The sequence below is a fragment of the Colobus angolensis genome, unplaced genomic scaffold, assembly GCF_000951035.1.
Source record: "Colobus angolensis palliatus isolate OR3802 unplaced genomic scaffold, Cang.pa_1.0 Scaffold245, whole genome shotgun sequence".
NCBI classification, from domain to species: domain Eukaryota; kingdom Metazoa; phylum Chordata; class Mammalia; order Primates; family Cercopithecidae; genus Colobus; species Colobus angolensis.
The window spans coordinates 481,917-494,486 of record NW_012115655.1 but is presented as its reverse complement, the minus strand read 5'-3'; positions in this window follow the sequence as shown (position 1 = coordinate 494,486).

Below are 12,570 nucleotides of genomic sequence, written 5' to 3'. Positions count from 1 at the left end.
TAGGAAAAAAAACAAGCTACAAATTTTATTATCAATAAGCTTAGTGTTGCTGTCATTTTTGTGCTGACTTTGTTTAGATAAGACTAATACTTAATGACTTTGAACTAAGTAAAACAGCAAAAACAATTCAGATTAAATATTGGAGTCTCCACAGAATTTGAATAAAATGCAAGTAAAAAATTAAGAATAGGAGAGAAAAGGAGGAACAATATTAGAATGTGATGCTGTGTCAGTGCTGGTGAATGCATCTTAGGTTACTAGGCCAAAGAATGTCTACTAGAATGGAAATAAAAATCTTTATTGTTGCTTTTATTAATTAAAAAATAAATCCTTGTTTTTACACTTCATGTTTTGATTTACAATATTTCAAATTAATTTTAGGTAATTGATTTCTTACAAGAGATCCCCTTAAATTTTACATTGAATATAATAAATGTTGAATGGTGCCAACATTTTAATCTTTCTCCATTTGGGAAATTGGAGTTCTAGTTCCCATTTTTCCATAACTGTTTTTTAATTGATGAAGGAAATTTTTCTTTTATCCCAGGGTTACTAACCTTCCTCAGCCTTTTGTGTATTCCCCAATCAAAAGGTTTTTGATTATCTAAAGAAATGACACCCACTGGTTCGCCTTTATAGATCATTTTGTTACCTCTTTCAAAGCATCTTAACAGGTTGGGGAGCCCAGATTTACCCTAACAAAAGCCAGGCTGGTCGCTCTCTTTTGTAACCTCCTCCTCTAAGCAATTTATAACTTTCTCTTCAGTGCACAGCTGAATTGGTTATACTGGGATCCAAGGGCAGCTGTGGGGGGTCCTGGATTGTTTTCAGGGGTCATCAGAGGATCTTTCTAGAAAATTATGGCAGCACTGAAAATTCTCAGTGCCCAGAAGGGTGAAGAGAAAAACTTCTTTCTTTCAATCTCTGTTGATTTCTGTTTGTGACTTAATCTTTTAAAATTATTTTCAACTGCTGGAAGTTTAGATTGTGTCCTGAGTTATCTTAGGTTTAGGGTAGCTGAATAATGAAAACTAGAGGAAAGATTAAAGTGAAGAGGATTGTTAAGGGGGAAAGAAAGGTGGCCTTGGGACATAGCCTTGGAAGGGAAAGAGGAGGAATTTTTAGAATCTTAAATTTTTAAAAGATTTTTTATTTTTAATTTTTGTTTAGAAATTTGGAATTCAAAATCATAGGAATCGTCAGACATAATGAAGATAAAACTCATGCTATTGATGAATTAAGCTATGCAATGTAGCAATTCATTCATGTTCTTTTTTTCTATTACACAAGTGATAACTACTTTTTGTAAATATCTTAAACGAAATAGAAGCATAGAGAGTGAAAGTTTCACTTTATCTTCCATTCCTCTTCTTAAGGAAGGCCATTGTTCTCAGTTTGAGATGTATCCTTTCAGTCCTTGTTCTACTTATTTACGTGCACATATACAATATAAATATAGAGAATATATTATTTTTGTTTTTATATAATGGGATCCATACTATATAAATTATCTTGTGACTTGCTTTTTTCACTTTATAAAATGTCTTGGAACTTTTTACATGTTAGTACATACAGATCTACTATATTCTTTTTAATGGCCACATGGTATTTCATAATATGGATATAGCAGAAACTATACAACTGGTGCCAAGTTAATAGGCATTTTTTGTGTTTCCAAATTTCTGTTATTATAAGCATTAGTGCTCAAACATCTTTGTGCATGTAAGTATCTTCAGAATTTCTTGGACATGGAATAGCTGGCCTGACTCACTCTCCACTAGTATTAGCATACTGAGATATCCTCTAACACATATGCCTGCCTCCATGATCCACTGCCCACACAGCACACGGTAAGTCATTTCTGAAAATGCGTGTCATGTTGCTCTTCTGCTTAAAACCGTTTGATGCCTTCCTCTTCCTTTAGAATAATGACTCAACTCCTTCTTATGGTTGACCCAGTCTTGTCTAGCCACAGTTTACCCCTTAGCTGCAATTTTCATGTTTTTTTTTTTTTTTCCTAACGTTCCAGCCAAATGGAGCTACTTCCAATTTCCTCAGTGTGTCCTTCACATTTAGGCATTTACACCACAATTTCTTCTGCTTGGACACCCTTCCCAACCACCAAATTTTACTCATCTTTAGATCTTAGCTTGAAAGTAATTTTCCCTGGGAAGCTTTCCCTAAGCCACTCCAATCTCCAGCCTGCATCCTACTCCTGTACACCCACGTGCATCCACCTTCCTGGGTGAGATGTTCCGGTACGTATCCCCTCATAGCTTCAGCTCTGCACATCACGAGCGCCTCATTATTTGTGTGAATCCCCCACAAATCTCCTGTAGTTTTTATATCTATCATACCACTCAATGGTAATTAATATCCTTGGTGTCACGTAAGCAACAAAAGATTCTAAAGTATCTCCTAAATTCTAAAGAACATGACATTATTTCACAAAGCCTAGCATAGCACATTGCAATAGAGAAAGCATTTCTCTGATCTAGGCGATCTTGAGTGGGAAGGGTGTGTGCGGCAGTGGTGAGGCAGAGAAAGCAAGGGAGACTTAACTTTCTCAATTATCCAACAACAGTCTGTGGTGGGGCTGTTCTGTTGAAAGCAGAAGCTAAAGTAGACTCACTGAATCACTATGCTGGAAGGGTGCTTAGAAATCATCCAGTGTCTTGCTACTCTAAGTATGATCTGTGCACCAGCAGCATTGCATCACTTGAGAGCTTGTTAAAAATGCCTCATCCCTTACGTACTGGATCAGAATCTACATTTAGTAAGCTCCCAGGTGATTTACTTGAAGTATGAAAATGCTACCCGAATTCTCAATCTGACTCTATATTAAAATAATCTTGGGAACTTTTTGTTTTTTTTTTGAGATGGAGTCTTGCTCCTGTCGCCCAGGCTGGAGTACAATGGCATGATCTTGGCTCACTGCAACCTCCGCCTCCCAGGTTCAAGCGATTCTCCTGCCTCAGCCTCCCAAGTAGATTACAGGTGCCTGCCACCATGCCCAGCTAATTTTTGTCTTTTTAGTAGAGACAGAGTTTCACCATGTTGGCCAGGCTGGTCTCGAACTCCTGACCTCGTGATCCACCCGCCTCGGCCTCCCAAAGTGCTTGAATTACAGGCATGAGCCACCTCATCCAGCCATCTTGGGAACTTTTAACCAATCCTAATGCAAGGCCCACCTCCCAGAGATGCTAATTCTGTTATTCTAGGGAGAGGCCAGCCAGGGCATTGTTACTTTTTAACTTTCCAAGTGATTCCAAAGTGTTGTAGCTGGAATTCAGATTTCTTGACTCAGGCCCTTCCTCTTCTAATGGTACAGATAACGATGCTGTAGACAGCAATTTAGTGGCTAAGTTGTGTTAGAACCCATGTTTTTTTACTCCATTTCTGTGTCCTCTCCTCCACAAGACAGCCTCAGAGTGATCACTCAGCAATCCTACAAAGGGTATTCTGATAGCCAGGCTTTATTTTTCAGAGGGAAATTGTGTTGTCTAAGGTGAGTTCACAGCAACAGGACAATACATGGGATCCAAAATGTCCTTTGCTTTGTTTCCCTGTACTTCTCTTCACCAAGCATTCTATCAGATCAGACCGTTGGCCCTACTCAGGGTCTGATGTGCTATCACCCACAGAGGAGTCTCCGGCTTTATCCTCTGACAAGGAGGGTGTGCCATGCCATCCTTTTAACTGAATCTGAAACACACCAATAAAATACAGCCTCCTAAAATACACCCTTTCAGAAAAGACCACCTTTTAAATTCTAAATTCCAAAGAAAGGCCACAGTCTCAGGAAGCATAAATGAATCACCAGATAATTTGACACCTGCACCTGAAACCAGCAAGTTTGCTGCTGAGTTTTGGTTTTTAAAGAAAAATCTTTCCTGGGCTCTCATTCACTCCTTAAATGCTGCTGTTCTCAGCAACTGGAGATCAGCCCCCACCTCAGGTGCAGGTGAGAATGTTTGCTGCTCAACAAGCTGGTAATCCTAGGTGCAGAAGTAAGTGCTTAGAGCAGTAGTTGGGAGGGTCTCAGTGCCTTTTCCTTTGGAATGTGATATTATCACTAGATTAAGAGGCTAGACACCTGGTGAAGAAATATTAGCCTTATTCCGTCTGGGTGTTTTTGATGTCTTCCTGGATTATTGCTGGTTGGAGAATTTTCCATTCTATTGAAGATTACATGACACTGAGCTCCTCAGAAATAAAAATAAGAAAATAGAGAAATGTAACCATGGAAAATATATTTTTATTAAGAGGAATCCTACCTTGATATCTTCTTTCTTTTTTGATTATTTTCGAAGTACAGATTGATCAAATTGAAAACTTTCATCTGCAAATGGAAACTTCAGGGGGCCAGACCAACCCTTTATAAGTTGATTTACTTAGATTCAGTTTACCTTACAGGTGAAGTAAGCGTTCATTCATATTTCCACGAGAATGGCAAACCTTACTGTGTAGCCTGAAAGGCAACTATTAAAAGCTTTCAAAAGTGGATGCAGATAAAAATGGACAGTGCACATGTGCCCAAAGAGAATATGTTGTTCCAGAATGACACTGATGAGGGGTGCAATATTGGAAGAAGTTTAGTTAAACTTGAGAAGTTAAAGCCCCTAGAAATGATTGAGGAGAAAATAGACAACCATTTTCAAATGCTTGGAGCATCCTCAGAGCCTTCTGGGCTCTGATATTTTGGGAAGTCTTCAAATTCTCTAACTTTAATATGTGTGATAGATGACCTATCATTTCAAAAATTCAGCCCAGTTGAAAATAATCTGGTTAGAACTGTAGAAGATTCTTCTGTTTGTGATTCCCTGTTTAATTTCTTTGAAGAATTATTAGTAAATCTTTTTTCTAAAGCTCTTGCATATGCTTGTGGAGAAGCAAAAACTTAAATAGAAGAGAAAAAGAAAGAAATGTGGTACATAAAATTTTTAAAACCTAAAAAATATTCATCAAGGCCAGTAAGCTTTTGTTCTTGTTCAATTTTTTTTAAATGAAATATTACAACCTTACAGAAAAGTACAGTACTCTATTAATACCTAAGTATCCCTTTTTGGTTTTCCAAACATTTTGCCATATTTGCTTCAAATTATTCGAGAAATACACCTTTACAGACATAGGTGAAGTCCACTGTCTACCCCTCCACTATTGCATTCAGTACTCTACACTGCTTTTATGCTTTTACCACATATGTTTGTATCAATAATCACTACATAATGTTGTTTTGCACAATTTAAAAGTTTCAATACCTGGTAATATGCCACATATCTACTTGTACAAGTATTATTTATTTTGCTCCAAATTGTGTTTGTGAGCTTTTTTCTATGTTGGTTCACAGAGTTCTAGTTAATTCCCTTTACTTTATCAGTTGTATGACCATGACACGCTATATCCATTCCCTTGTTAACAATGAGCATATATGTTGTTTGTCAGCGTTGTTTGTGTTTCTTTTAGATCTTTATATTTCTTTAAGATCTTTTACATGTCTCTTTGTGCCTAAGTATGAAAGTTTTTCTATCTATATACCAAGGACTAGAATTGCTGGGTCGAAGGTGAGCAAGTCTTCAATAGTACTAGCCATTGCCAATGTAGCAGAACTTTTTCATCCAAAAGAGATGTATTATAATTTTGAATTCCAATAGTAAGTCTCATAGTGCACTGTGGATTTGCACTCGATAGCCTGCCTCTGGGACATATGCTCTGCTCTCTGATCTAGGTATTCTACATGACATGTTTGCCTTATGTGCTCTTCCTTCCTCCTTCCTTCTTACTCTTTTGACAATAGCAATAACAAAATGGTGAAATGCACCTGGTTAAAACGTTTTTACCTTTAAACTTATACAGTCACAAAGGACTGGCTCAAATAAATTGTAATTATAGACAAAGGACCTGTAGATTAAATTAAAAATAAATATCAACTGAAGGGCTTGTTTAGAAACAACAAACAAGTTGGCAGGCAGGGGAGGGGGGAAATTATCTGCCATCTAAAGCTAAGTTCCAGGTTTTGCTTGCAGGGAGAAACCTACTACTAGCACATTAACTATCTAAAATTATCTTTCCTTTGGTCCTATTTCCTGATACTGTTAGGTAGCTGGGTTGTAGAAAAAGACCTAGAAGACTTTTCAAATTATGATAAATTTTTATCATCTTACAAACAGAGAAACTCAAGGCTTTCTGTTATATATACCTTTTCAGCAATATTTAGCATAAGGGTTCCAGGATAGACAGATTTATTAAAGTTGACTTCTTAAGTTAAATTGAGCCAAAACAACATCATATTAGATAATGATTACTTTGAAAAATGTTCAAACGCTTAAATTAGACACTGAATTAGAAGAGAAAGAGTTGTGTTATTTTCATTCGGTTTTTCTATTTTTCTATATATTCTCTCTATATTTCTATATCTCTGGTACTTCCAGATGACTGAAGTAGAGTAGTTAGTTTAAGAGCCTTGGGCCTTTACCACCACTCTAGAAAAACCTTAAGGTTCTCACCGAGGCTCAATAATGATTAGTAAATATATGCATACATTTTTAATTCAAAGTGCACTCAGCCATCCATACAGGTATTATCGATTCCTTATTTGAAAAGGTTGTATGTATCAACTTTTAATATGTACTTAGAAGTCACTTGCAAAGGCATGTATTGGGGAAAGATAATGTATATAAACATGGCTTTTAAAGGAGTAAAATATTAGCTTGAGTAAGTTGGAGTGTCCAGAAGCAGTGCCCATATTCTCAACTCTTGATCTCTTTCCTCACATCTGGCTCCAACACTTCCCCACTGTTTTGTATTTTGAAATAGGAAACAGTAATGTAAAAACACCCTCACTTTTGAGAACCAGATCCCTTGCCCCCTTTCCAATTTCCTTTCTGGGCCTTGTCTGAACGTATCCCCACCTTATTCACTGTCAAATGGTAATTAGGCCCTAAAATACAGCTTCTTTAATGGACTGAGTGGTTCGAACTTTGGGCATATTTTCAGTAACAAAATAATAATAATAATAATAATAATAATAACAATAATAATAACTGGTACATTTTGGTGGAACTCATCATTCATGGTCTAAATATTCAATTGACAGGAACACGAAGTAACAGTGGGTTTCTCGGCTATCTGCCACAGGACCACGGGAGAACAAGTGTAGAATACATTAAACTGTAGAACTTAAAACACTAAATTGTAGAACTGAGATTCTTCTACCACTGGAAGGTGCCCTGTCTTTCCACCCTGATCTTATATTGCTCCTTAACCTCTGAATATGTTGTGCTCATTTTTCTTTTAATATGAAGACTTTTGGATATAGGTTCCCCTAACTTTAACTTTTCTCCTGTCATAGTCATCTATTTAAAATTCTACCCATTCTTAAAAGTTCAGCAAAACCTAGTCTTCTCCTTAGATCATTCTCTGAGGATAGTAGCCCACAGTTCCTATAGAGCCAACAACAGAACCTCTGCTTAGGCATCTCATTGATTCATCTGACATATAATCATGCACTATTTTGTAGGAGCAAATTATGTGCCTTAGTTCCCTTCTCTCCAATAGACTGTAAATACCTTGAGGATGGAAGCCATATGTATTTCCTACTTTATCCTCTAGAGCCCTAGCAAAATTCTGAAGACATGGTGAGCATTTCCTAAATTTAATTAGTTACATCTTTTTCTTAACTCTTGCCATAGGTTAATGTCTTCTTTCCCTATAGAAGTATATACATTCTAACAGCAGAAACTACAGCTAAGACTTTTGTGTTCCACATATAGCAGTTGATCTATCAGTATTTCTTGAGCAAAGGAGAATATCATGCCTCTGAAGAATGGTGTGATTGGGCAGTTTAAACAACTGTTTCCTCTTAAGGATTATGCTGTGAAACAAGTGAGCAGCATAGCATCTGATGTCTAATCTGACAAGTCAGTTCTTCAGATGCCAATGGCCATATTGGATTGTATCTATTCAGAGATTGGCCATTAACAATGGCATGGGGTGGTTTTTTTTTTTTCCCCATCGTTTAATCTATAGCACCTTATGCAGTACCTGGCATGTTGTAGGCCATTAGTAAACATTTATTGAGTTGAAATTGAATAAATTCAACAGGTAATTCAAGTATTTATTGAAGTTGCACCACTTACCCCATTATGTCATTTAATCCTTATGACAACAATTTCTGGAGGGTAATTATCCATCATTTTACAGATGATGAAACCAAAGCCCAGAGATATTAAAAGCACTGTCCAACTTCACGGCTAGAAAAGGACAGAGTGAGGAATACCAAGTTCGCTTTGCTTGGGCCCTCTAAACCCAAATTCCACATCCTTTTTGTTACATCACACTGTCTTGTCTTCAGGAATTTTATTTTGTTGCATGGGCCTCAGGTTAATTAATATATCTCCTAGTCTATAGGGAAACCTCATACTGGGCCCAAGTCTACCTCAACTTGGTGGAGGAGTAGTTTCAAGTAATGACTCTTGAAAAAGCTAGTTTTATGTTCATTGAAAAACTTAAGGCTGCTTGGGAAGAGACTTTTGACATTAAAAAGGCAAGTAGGCAAAGACCTATGACATTAGTTTCAAAGGGAAATATTGCTTTTCACAATTGTTATTATTTTATTTTATTACCATATTTTTACCTTCTTAAACCTGTTTTCCTTGATCTGAATTCTGGTTATTTATTTGCCCATCTTACTTCCCCACAAAGGTGACTAGTGGAACAAAAAGTTGCTCCTTACCCTTCAGCTCCACCCTCAATCTCAGATAGTATGGAGAACACTAATCTTATTTCTAAAATATCTGTTTATATTAAAGGAAAAAATACCCCCTAAAATAATATAGAGATTTGTGGACTGGTTTTAGAACTGGAAGGAAACTTACACATTGGTGAGGCTGAGTGACTTGATCAAGGTTAGTGTTAGCTAACCTCTTAGTTAAAGTGTAACCTAAAATGGACCCTAGAGATCATCTAGTTCAACCCCTTCATTTTTCAGAAAAGTGAACAGGTGCACACAATCCCAATACCTTTCAAGGTAAATATAATGTCATCCCACAATGACCTCGCTTCTAGTTGCAGAAATGACTGATGTTTTGTGTGCCTTTGTGTTAACTTAAGGTAGATTCTTAAATATACCCGCACCCCATAACTATAGTGGGCAGAATTGAATGTTCAGTAGCTTTTTGGAAACCTCACCATGGAAACAAAGGTTTGGATTCTCAGATTGGATTTTGCCGTTCTTCCTCTAGAGCAGATAAATTGAGGCTCCTGCAGGCATGGGTCCTGTCAGATGAGACTTTAAATTTCAAAGTAAAAGATTCTTCTCGGCAGGATATTAAAGCGTGTTGTGGTGCACTATTAGTAAGGAATGCAGTCTGTCCCAATTCTCTTGGCTGACCCTTTGAAAACCATGACTGAGGGAAAAATCTTGTTCTTGGCCTCCTGGATTCTTAGATGCTCTAAAGAAATGTAATTGCTTTTTATAGCTAATAGACACTTAAAATTGCTTCCAAAGAAAGTATGTCTAACTGCTTATTTTTAATATAGTATAATGAAGATGTGAAAAAGCCAAAATACATGTTTTTGAGCATATTAAAAAATATTTTTTATGCCCAAACTGTAAGAGCTTTAGAAAGTCAGTTCCACCTCTGGGAGGTAATTTTTTTTTGTGCCGGGTGAGGATCTGGTTCTGTAACCTAGAAAATGGAACAGTTGTTAGGTGGTTGGCTAGAAGGATGGCAATAGAAAATAAAGGGTTTATTTCACCCTTATTTCCAAGCTGACACAACATGTTTTAAGTGAATGGTTTTTGGTTTCATTACCTTAACAGCATCTCCCTGTGCTCTCTGATGCATCGCTCCAGTGCTTAGTAATTTAGTAACAGGTTGGAGATGGACTGGGGGGTAAAATGAGACTCTGTCACCATAGGGACAACTACCTGCCTCTTATTTTTGGATTAGCATGGTAGCAGAAGGTGACATTTTTGCCCCAGGGTTCAGGGGAAAAATAAAGTTAGAAATTATACCATACAAATAAACTTGTTGAATGGACGAGTCCTCCAGAATCCTGCTCTTAAGTACCAGGTGATCAGAGATTGATGTGTTCTCATCAACTCCACGTGAGAAGTGATACTTTTACTTGTGTAAAAAAGAAAAAGATGAACGTTTTCATGACAAAAATTACCTGTTCATACTTTGTGCTCTTGCAAGACTTGGTTTATTTGAAATGCAGAGGGGCTGGTTTTCTAATCTTTTGAGGCATGCCATTAATTATTATTATTATTAACCGAAGGGGCTGAACGAAATCCTAGGCATAAAAGTGATCAACATTTTTTATCAACTCCACATTTAATATTGGGTGTATGACTTAACTTTTATTCCATTTTGCCTGCTTTACATTAGGCTTAGGGCACATCAATGACTATGCCTCACCAAATCATTTGAAGAAAGGAGTTTCCTATAAATATCTGGAACAGCTATCAGATAAGACAGTATATATACCATATTTACTAAAAAAAAAAAACCTTTGTCACAGTTACAATTTCCAAACATCCTTGACTACAAAACTTATGTGGTTCAGCCAATAAAATTCACACAGAACGCTAGAATAATCACTGCAGTCTTTTTGGCCACCAGTACAATTAGAATAATCCCTGCAATGTTGTTTAGATTTTAGAAGTGCTAGTATTACTTCCTTTTGTGATTGTGTCTTTGCTTTTAAGTATATGCATCTTACAGCTAAACAACTAACCTTTGGTTAAGATCTACACTGAATGAAGAATAGTTAGAAACTTCACAAGGAAAGTTGCTATTTAACTCCCCCCACCCCCACCCCAAACAATGCTGATGATTTCCAAGAATTTGTAGTTTCTAGGGTACAATATTTTTAATAGAAACATTTCAAAGATTTTCAAGTGTTCATGGACACTGGAATGCTGGAAGGCACAGTAACTTTTGAGGTTTAGGAAAGGTACAGCATTTAGCTGCAATTTATGAAATGATAGCAAATACCATGAATTTTATTTCCTGGGACACTAATTGACTTGGGTAAGGAAATTAAGAGATGATAAGCTATGTGATTAGAGATTCATTCAAAAATTAGAGGTTCATTTACATTAACAAGTCTTTCTTTTGGATTCAAATGTTTTCTGAAAGTGCTGGTTAGTTATACTTTAGTGTAAATTTCCTTAATTAGTTCAATAAGATCCAGTATTTTGGAGAGAAAAGGAAGAGGGGGTTTGATGTCACAGAAGTTGGATAAGGGACAAGAATAATCACGGTAAAAACTGAACCACAAGTCCTGCCCCTTCCCCAGACTCTTCTATCCCTGGACCCTTCCCAACTCATCTTTCCCTTTATTAAGATAATTTTTAGACTGCCCTATCCTTAGAGAGCTCTACAAACTGTTCCTAGTAATGCAAGTACGCCAGAGAGTTGAGAGTTCACTCCTAGGTATAAAATATTCTTCTTAGGAAATAAAAGTACAAAGCAATTAACCTCACCTCCTCCCAAACTGCACCTCCACTGCCTTTATTTTCAAAGAAGAGTGAATAGTAAGCATGGCAATAGAAGTGTACCTAGAAGGTAATTCATACCTTTCTAGTTGTTTCTACTTATTTACAGTCAGTTAATCATTCAGTCTTTTTACACATGAGTTTGTGGACCCTTTTGCATGTGTCTGGTTCACTCAGCATGTTGGTGAAGATGTTCAAGAAGAAGCTGGTTGGTTACTTGCTGGAGATGTTTGTGAAAGGGTTTATACAATTTTGAGTTGGGCTGTTAAGATGGGTTGGGTTGGTTCCCTCCTGGGCCTATGCCAATATGAGGACTTAGGAGAGGGATGGCAAATAAGTTTCAACAAAGTGCCCCTTTGATCAATCATTAATGTCTACATAATGTCCTTGGTTGAAGAGAGTTCTGAGACCATGTCCAAACTCTTGGAGAGAAACGTGGGTGATCAATTAGTTTATGTCCACTTTCTGTAAAAAGCATTAGTGTGTATAAGCGTGTTTGCCATCTCTGTTCTGGAAAATTCAGCAAGTTGATTCTGACCTGCATTTTCATGTGAAACTGTTTTCATGTCTTTCTGTTCATGTTCAATGACTGAATCTTGAACCCCATCCAGTTATTGTACATGACAAATTGTGTTGGTCTGAAGAGGAAACGAGAGCATGGTTCAACATCAGGTGCATTCTTAGAAAATAACTCAGTATATTTATGAGGAGGATTTATCAAATAAAGGGCAATACTTTAAAAATGTAGACATGTAGATAGCTATGAGATAATTTGCTGCTATAGCTATAATTAAAAGTGTCAAAAAAGTTGATATGTGATCTTACAAGGCAATGCAATTATAGACCTCAATGTACAACCGTCTACTTAAAACATGACCTGTTGCATGTAGCATCGTTTTTGAGCAGGACTGGCTTTGAAGCAGTCTCAAGAAATTATTGCCCAGCTTCGTATCTTCCACTAGTCAACCACAGGATTTCCCCATCAGGTCATATAAAGCGAGACGCTAGATGTGTGTGATTTATATGAACTGCTGTTTGCCGGGATCTGTGTGAAAGGCTGTCAA